General features: G+C 31.3%; 1 long non-coding RNA gene across 1 annotated transcript; it reads left to right on the top strand.

Moving 5' to 3' along the window:
* Positions 1-2,477: 2,477 nt before the first annotated feature.
* On the top strand, positions 2,478-6,687 carry LOC127707642 (uncharacterized). Its single transcript, XR_007984975.1, has 4 exons — positions 2,478-2,556; positions 3,081-3,139; positions 5,783-5,798; positions 6,588-6,687. It is a non-coding gene; the product is annotated as an uncharacterized LOC127707642 (long non-coding RNA).
* The last annotated feature ends 2,481 nt before the right edge of the window (positions 6,688-9,168 follow it).

The raw sequence follows: 9,168 nt of genomic DNA, 5'->3' as shown, positions 1-9,168 counted from the left end.
TTCTGTCTACAGTAAAAGATGGCGTTAAGAAATATTTAACCAGTGGTGTTAATCAGATATGGATTATAAAGATTCTAAAGATCTATTCCAACGCTTCACACTACTATTCCCCATGCTCAATTGATCGAGTAAATTGTCTCATTCAACAGAGTAGTTGTACGTAAATGGAAAACGTAGATACAAATTCATTGTTTTGGGTCATGAAAAATATTACTTTGCTTAGAATCAAACTGATTTGCACAAAAAAATACGTCGAATATATTATCGGAATGCTGGACTTATCGATCAATAACATATTTGTTGAGTTTGTTGGATTGATATTTCAGCACACAGTCGGTATTCTGATATGTACTAATTGTGCACAACTATTGGCCAACTTTTGTACTCTTATACAGCAAAATACATATATTACCTTCTCAAGTTATACAAAAAGAAAACGCATTTTGCAGATTTCTTTAGTTTTACTTTTAGATATATATTGATGTCACTCAATAACCACATTTCATAGAGTGCTATCATTTCATAATATCCCAGTGAACTTGATATTAAGGATACTACCGAAACTTGGATGTTTGCTTCTATATCACACTTTACGGACTTCATTAACAGGGATGTGCTCCTTACATGAAAATTGTTCCAACACAGTTATGAGGAGGAAGGACTTCATAAGTTTTTCAGTCACCATCACGAAATGGTTGACAAATTTTCGGTGTCTCTCCTCACTAGTGGCATGTTTATTGATGTTTTAGAACATTATATATAGTTATCTGATCTGTAATTTTGACAATTGTGATATTTTGACTGAGCGTGGATTCGAATGGCGGGTGATGCATTCACAGTAGGTAACGCCTACTCAGTCGACCCATCCGGTCTTGCTTCGTTTGCAGTTCATGCGATTTTTTTAGTTTTTGTTTGTTGTCTTTTCTAAATCCATTTACGAAATCTGAACATCGGTAAACAATTGTCGACTAAATGTAACTGAATTTGGACGTTACCACTTCTTATGCCATTGCTGTTAAAAGATCTAAGAACTTCTGCGAGAGTAAATATATTTTGTTCAATGATTTAGGTCTTTTCACGACATTTCACCAAAAGAAATTATAATAAATAGATATCATCATATTATAATTAACATTACAATATTTTTTTACTAGAAACAATATATAAATTTGAGATCCTGATAACCCTTGCAACTAATTTCATATAACAATATCTGTGGTATCTGTAAACCTGTTAAAGTGAATTATGGATTAGTGCAAAGTTACACCCATCAAAGTAAGCTTTCTTGTATAAATCTGTTTATATACATTCAACAACGCCCTTCTGAAGTTTGCCTGCTGAACCAGAAACATTCATATAAAGGATACACAATTTAAAGTGTTTGGAATATTTCTAAAATATGTGTTTAAACACCGTCATGTTTCGTTAAACAATGAAACGAGCTAGAATAGATTTCATATTGTCTTGAATAAACATAGCTTAAACTACAACATTAGGTTTTTTTAATTTTAGTTTCTTGTGTATAATTTGGAGTTTAGTATGACGTCTATTATCACTGAACTAGTATACATATTTGTTTAGGGGCCAGCTGAAGGACGCCTCCGTGTGCGGGAGTTTCTCGCTGCATTGAAGACCCATTGGTGGCCTTCGGCTGTTGTCTGCTCTATGGTCGGGTTGTTGTCTCTTTGACACATTCCCCATTTCCATTCTCAATTTCATTAGGTACTTCATCAAAAAGGTTATCAACATGCGTTTTATATATGTACATGTTTCGACAGCAGTAAATTATTGATGATCAGAAGAAAAGTATTTTTTTAATTTATATTATTTTTTCAAATACATTCATAAATTACACAAGCGCAAGCAAAAGGTAAAATAAAAAAACTCCTAGGAAAATTCAAAACAGAAAGTCCATTATCAAATGGCAAAATTAAAAGTTCAAACACATCAAACGATTGGAAAACATATTCCTGACTTGGTACAGGCATTTCCTTATGTAGAAAATTGTGAATGAAATCTGGTTTTATAGCTAGCTAAACCTCTCAGTTGTATGGCAGTCGCATAAAATTCCATTATATTGACAACAATGTGTGAACAAAACAAACAGACATAATAGGTAAAAATGTCAAAAATAGGGGTACAGCAGTCCACATTGTGTTATAATCTTGATCACTACAAAAACAAACAAATTTGTCAACAAAGAAAAAACAAAATGGCACATAGACAAAGCACATAAGAAAATTGAAAGACAAGAATACAAAAAATGACAATAGCAAAATAACACAATAGCGGGAGACATCTAAGAACACCAAAACAACACAACCAAACAAAACACAACAAAGATGAAATATACTGCTCTGTAATCACAAATCATTAAACCCTTCCGTAGATAATTATAAATGAGGTTTTTTTTCCAAAAGTTTTGATTTGTTATTCCAACAAAAATAATGATCTGTTTACGATTCTTATAGAAAAAACTACCGGGATGTCCAGTTGACAACCGTATTTGCAAGAGATATCAACAGCTCTGTAACTCTGAAAAGGACTGTAAGAATGGTAAATATATATATTTCTTCTTCTTTTTTGACAAAATATATAAATTCATATATTAAAATATATAATCATTTACAGGCAACTGTGAGTTTCTACAATCTAAAGTAGTAACGGTTTTTTTGATATCATAATACCTTTAATAATTAACGATTGTCATTATGATCTGCTATTTATACCAGCAAACATACTCTAAATGTACATGCTATCTCCATTACGTTTTTATGAGTATAAGTATTTTCTATTAACTTTTGACAGTATATAGACGAAAAGACATTGACGTGACCATGGAATGACACGTGATATTCATGTAACGAAAAATTAATTGTTGCTTTCTTAGATAATAACACTAATAGAAAATATTTGAAGCGCAAAAAAAGAATGTTAGTTCATATGTAATACTGATTATATTGTTTAGACGGCACATGTTGGATTTCTATCTGATCAAGTATGGAAAGTTTTTTAAAGAATTTTATTTGGATCATATCCTTACAATATATGTAAATTGTGTATCCTGATTTTGTCTACAGGTTACATTTGCTGTTTTAATCCTTCCTGTGGCACTTCATGCAAAGCAGAAATAAAGAAGGTTTGTTGGCTTATTGATTTCATATACATAGATTAAATGATAGAGAGATTGTGAAATAACTATTATTCTTACATTAACATGGATGTCTGTTTAACTTTATTTTGGGGTTTATTTATTTATTATTTTGTTAAATAGCATACCCATTTGGCATATTTCTGCCACCCAATGAATATTCAATTATTAATCCTAAATCCAAAATTTGGAAACACAACTTTAAGACGTTAATTGATTTAGTCGAGGATTATGCCAGGCAATAAACTAAACGTGAAATAGAAGACGTGGATACTTTTTCCGAATGGGTTAAAGATGTGACGTCATTGATACAAATAAGAATTAATTATTCTATGGATCTATAAACACTCAGCTACATCCATCTGTAATAACCCAAATATCGCTTAACAACTGCCCTAGCGTCATGCCAAATATGTTGTCAACTCTGCAGACACACCATCCAACAACATAAGGTGTGTTCGTTGATCACATTGCATAAATTGCTTGATAAAGGCATTATGAATTGATATTTCACCTTGAAACTCAACATATACTCTACCGACTCTTCCACAGAGGAAATCCTGAACAATCAAATGTCTATTGAATGTTCAATCAGAGATGGGTGGAAACTTGGTCTTCGTATACCCCAAGGATTCTTAATCTCTTAATTTCTTCTAGAATTATCAACATCTATTTTATAAAAAAAATCCAAGATTGGCTGCATAATTTACTGTGAAACAACTTACTCTATGGGCGATATTGAAAAATAAAAAAAAAATAAATACAAAAAATTAAGTCTTTCCTCTTGAAATGATATAAAAACATTTGACTAATTCTCTGCACATTTCATACAATTCCTCAATCTCAACTTAAAACTAGATTGAAAGAATTTTTCCAAAATTTAGTCCAACCATCAACAAGACTGATATTATCAAGATGCTTGATTTCAGAAAGAGTTCAATATGGCAATCCACGGAGTAAACTGCAAGATGTTATGTTATTCATTTATAACGGTGGGGTGTCATATGGAACTCTTGTTTTGGTTTCTTTATTGCCAACATATTTGCTCCGTTTGGATGACATGTTTGTCAAAAAACAATCAGCATTTCTGTGTGAACCAACTGTGCTCCACTTCTTGCCCACTTATTCCTTTGTTCTAATGAGACAGACCTAACACATGTGTTTCTCATGTATAATGTAAAAAATCTAGTATTATCCTGAAACTTCACGTTCCGGTATATAAATGATGTCTTCTTACTGAATAATTCAAGGTTTGGTAACTATGATAAACGTGTCTTGGACTTCAAATTTGAAAGAAAGGATACTACAGAAACAGTTAATTCTGCTTCATATCTTGACCCCTATCTAGAATTGTCAATAAAAGTCGGTTGAGAACAAAACTTTACGACAAAAGAGATTATTTCAGTTTTTCAATCGTGAACTGGTCATTTTTATGAAGCAAAATTACAGCAGCTCCTGCATATGGAGTATATTTCTTCCAGTTGACGCTATAGTTAAAGGTTTATCTGATGATTTCCTTGATGCAAGGTTGCTGCTAACAAGAAAATATATTAAACAAGGGTTTCAAGAAGTAATTTTGAGTTTGATCCTCCAAGAGTTTGATGGACACCATCATGAGTTGGCTGACCTGAGTGGAATATCTGTATCATAGATAACAACGGATATGTTACGATTGTCGTAACCACAATCCCGACAACTTTTCCTCGATTCTGATGTCACCGAATGAGACTTATCATCAAATTTGTACTTACCATAACGAACACGACGGGTGTCAGAGTGGAAGCGGAACATATTCAAATAGTGATATAAACCGACAGTTTGCTTATGTTGAACCGTTTGACGTAGGTTCTTGTTTTACTGAATTGCAATCAATATCGCGACCAGGGATTAGCTTCATATCGATAAAATGACCTTCTACACAAATAATTATTATGTTATGTCATAGAAAAGATTAGAAATTTGTAATACATTTTACAAATCATCAAAATAGAAACGTCCAAATGTAAAAAGTATTTTTTTCATTTCTTGTTTTACTGTATTCTGTCAACTATATACGTCAATGCAACGGAAATCCTTATTAATACCACTTCCAAGTGAAAAAATTCTAGAATATTATTTCCAATAAAGAAATGTTACAGTATTTGAAACGGACGGAATGAAGAGTATACAAAATAATAATTATAGCATTGTTCACAATAAAGTTTCCATAGTGACTCCAGTTACGGGGAACACACAGTCATTGGCACATCAATAAATACGTCTTTTTAGTATAAGGCTTACTATTTTAAAATAGGGTAAACATCCGAAAACTTAGATAACCCGACTGCTTTTTATCATATTTCGATACATTCTGGTAACCCTTCAAAAAAGTATACTGTGTGAAAATTTTAAGAAGATCAGACAAAACCAATTCAATCAAATTGAAATGAGATAATCTATGATAGCAGCAAAGCTTTATTTTTTAAAAGTTTTTTTATCTTTTAATTCTTTTTATAACGGAAAATATACACTCAAATATATATAAAATGAACATCACGCAAGCCTTCAGTATATACAGGCTGTAAAATAATTTTGTTGTAAATATATCAACCATGCTATATACTTTGCATAAAGTTTTATTATTTTCAACAGATCGTGTCTTTATCAGGTAAGGGTGACAGTTATTAACAGTTTTATAACATTAATATCAAGTTATTCCTAGAGATAAAAATATTACACAGAAATTTTGCAACATTTTTCGTCAAAACAAGCATATTAATCTAATACAAAGGATTGTTTCAAAGTAGATTCTAAAAATGTAATTTTGTAACTATGGAGCTACAAAACTAACTTCCCTTGTGTTAAAATGTAAATCTGATAAGAGAAAAAACAGAGATTTATATCAATGGTGATATACATAAGTTATTCCAAATAATTATGGACAAACTGAGAATAAGGATTACAAGTCATTAAGACAGCATCACAACGACACAAAAAGACAACCAAAGGTCTCTATTTGATCATCAACAATAGAGAAATATATATATAAAGTATTTCAAGCTCTAAATCGCTCCGAATATAGAAAAGTTGGGTACGAACATAGAATATCAAAGAAATATAATTGACAACAAAATGAAATAATCTTCTATTATAAGTTGTCTAAATATAACCTTAATTTTGCTCTAGAACTAAGTAGACAAATAAAGTAAATGTTAATGAACTTTGTTAAAGCTGCACGTGCTAAAATAATCTTACTTCGCGGATGTGTACACATAAGCCGTATACATATTGTAAGTCTCTTATCAAGTTGCAGAAAGATGGAATCTTAGGAAAGAACTATAATTTTGTTTTCTTATCAACTTCAAAGTTTTGTCTCTATCAAATAATGGTTTTCGTTTAATAGTTGTTTTACCTAGAGCATCACTAACGATACATTAATTGTTTGCTTTATTTTAAGCTTGTACCACGGGAACTCCATTGCTGGGAATAAATTGCGGTAGATCACCAAACAGAAAAAAATGTCCAAAAGGATACAGGTGTAAAACTAATCGATTAGATCGTTTTGATTTTTGCTGTCCAGGTATGTATGCTTTTCATGGTTAAACCTGTCATCAACATTTAAATACCGTTCCAAATTATTCATGGTTGAAATTTAAGATCATAACATTTTTTGGAAATCTTAGTTTAATGACAGTATAATGCTATTGCCTGGCAATTCTTCAGTAACTACACACGGTATAGCCATTGCTGTAACGTGGGGATGTAGCCAATATGACCTTCAATCTGTTTTAAATCTTTGATTTGTTCCGGCTTGCAAAAATTCGTTTTTAAAAATGTCTTTCTTTTTTTCAGTTTGAGAAGATGTCTTCCATACTACACGTTTGACTTGTGCTACCCAAAGTGAAAATACCAGGACATTTGTTTTCAAAAATTGTGCTACCTGTAATTTGAAAGAAATTTTTGAGAACTTTATTATGCAATAAAACTATATTTAGAATTTTGCAGTGATTTTTATAATGACTGGCGAACTTCTGCTCAACAGTGTGAATGCAATTTTTTATGCACACAAACCTACTATTTTAATCCAACTGAATTATATTGAAGGGGCATTAGTTGTTAAATTCATATTCAACGGTTGTACCCAAATTGTCATATTTGATTTATAACAAATAATACATCGGCGATGTTTTCAGTTCATTTTGACGAAATTGAACCAAACTGGCTGCTAAATGGTTAATTATCAATTATATATTCTGCTTTTATAAATATTTGAAACAAACCGAAAAACATGTTTTAATTTTAGTTTAATTCGTAGCTAATGCCCCTTTAAGCAAAGTTTTAATTGGTTGCCTCGCTGCATCCTTCTTGACTCTTTGAAATGTACATGTTTTACCCTATTACTTGACGTGCAATATTAACAGGGATATAGCCTTCGAGTGTAGAAATTATATGACGAATGTCTGTAAAATAGCTTTTTAAAATATCTACTAATGCATTTTGATTTAGTCGTTTGAATTATTTTACATTCTGTCATGTCGAGGTCTTCCATAGCTTACTTTACAGTATGGGTTTTACTCATTACCGAAGGTCGTACGTTGACCTATAGTTGCATGCTTACATTCAGGTTATTTAGTTCTTGAACTGGAAGTTGTATAATTGGATTTATTACTACACATACTTTTTTCATATTGAATGAATATTTTTTGCGTAAAAAATATTAAAAGATTGTAAAATAAAAGTTTTTTTGAGGTTTTATAGTTTTTTGCAGGATATTACTTGTCTATCTAGACCATATGTCGTAAAAGTAAAAAAAATATGCTTGGTTATTTGCTCGTCAGCATTCAAAACTTTTACTATTTGGTTAATTCAAATTGCATATAGGGGGAATCCAAATAGCATTGTTACGAAAACAATTGCAATTGGAAATTGTATCAACTATATAACTGTGATTTGGTATTTGCAAAGCTTTATAAAGGTCTAATATATTACACTGATTCTGTATCACAAGTAGTAGATATAAAAAACATTTGGAAGATACCAAGGGGATATTCAAAACTCATCGAAGATAAATGTTAGGCGACAAATATATAAACAACATACAAATAAGGAGATTTGGTATGATTGCCATTGAGACAACTACCAACCAGAGATCAAATGAAGTGGATGTAAGCAATCATAGGCCACAGTACGACCTAAAACAATAATGAAAAATCCATACCGTATAGTCGGCTACAAAAGGCCCCGACATAAAAATTGGAACCAATTCAAACGTGAAAACTAACTGCCTAATTTATATAAAAAAAAAAGTAAATTACAGACTTGAGCCAACGACAACCACTGGTTCCTGACTTGGGACATGCACACAAGGAATATGGTGGAATTCAACACTCAACCTTCTCCCTTACCTGGCACAGAGGTGTAACAGCACATATAAGATCAAACTGTAAAGAATTGATTAACTCAAAAGATCGGTACGAGGCACAAACATATTGGACACAAAGCATCGAAATAAGAGTACTCGTAGTTACTAAAAGCTAGTTCAAAGATTATTACAACTAAAAGATAAATCATGTTCTCAGAAACTAAAGTATCAATCAGTACACATCCAACAAATTTTAATGTAAAGACATCATATACAGACTGAAAATCACATAATGCCAAAACATAAGTAGTAAACAGAAACAGTATCGACCGGATGTAGAATCAAGCGTAATATATCAAATATACAAGCATATATGAGATGCCTATTCACTGGTAGTAGATAGATTTCAATAATTGATTTTAATTCTAAACTCTACTGGTGTAGCAATTGGATAATGTAAATTACAACTAATAGTAGTAAATTTACATTTACTTTTTATATTGATATTGTTTTTATACTGTGGTGCTTTTGAAAGTACGAAGTAGCTTTTGTTTCCATTTAATTGAAAATATTCTTTAAAAAAAGTTCACCTTGAAGTGTTCTGAATTACAAAAAAAAAACTTGTTGTTACGTCTATGTCTACACAACAACAAAAAAATCAATTCTAAGAATATCA

The sequence above is a fragment of the Mytilus californianus genome, unplaced genomic scaffold, assembly GCF_021869535.1.
Source record: "Mytilus californianus isolate M0D057914Y unplaced genomic scaffold, xbMytCali1.0.p SCAF_7, whole genome shotgun sequence".
NCBI classification, from domain to species: domain Eukaryota; kingdom Metazoa; phylum Mollusca; class Bivalvia; order Mytilida; family Mytilidae; genus Mytilus; species Mytilus californianus.
Note: the sequence above shows the minus strand (reverse complement) of the source record. Positions and strands in the feature narration are given on the sequence as shown.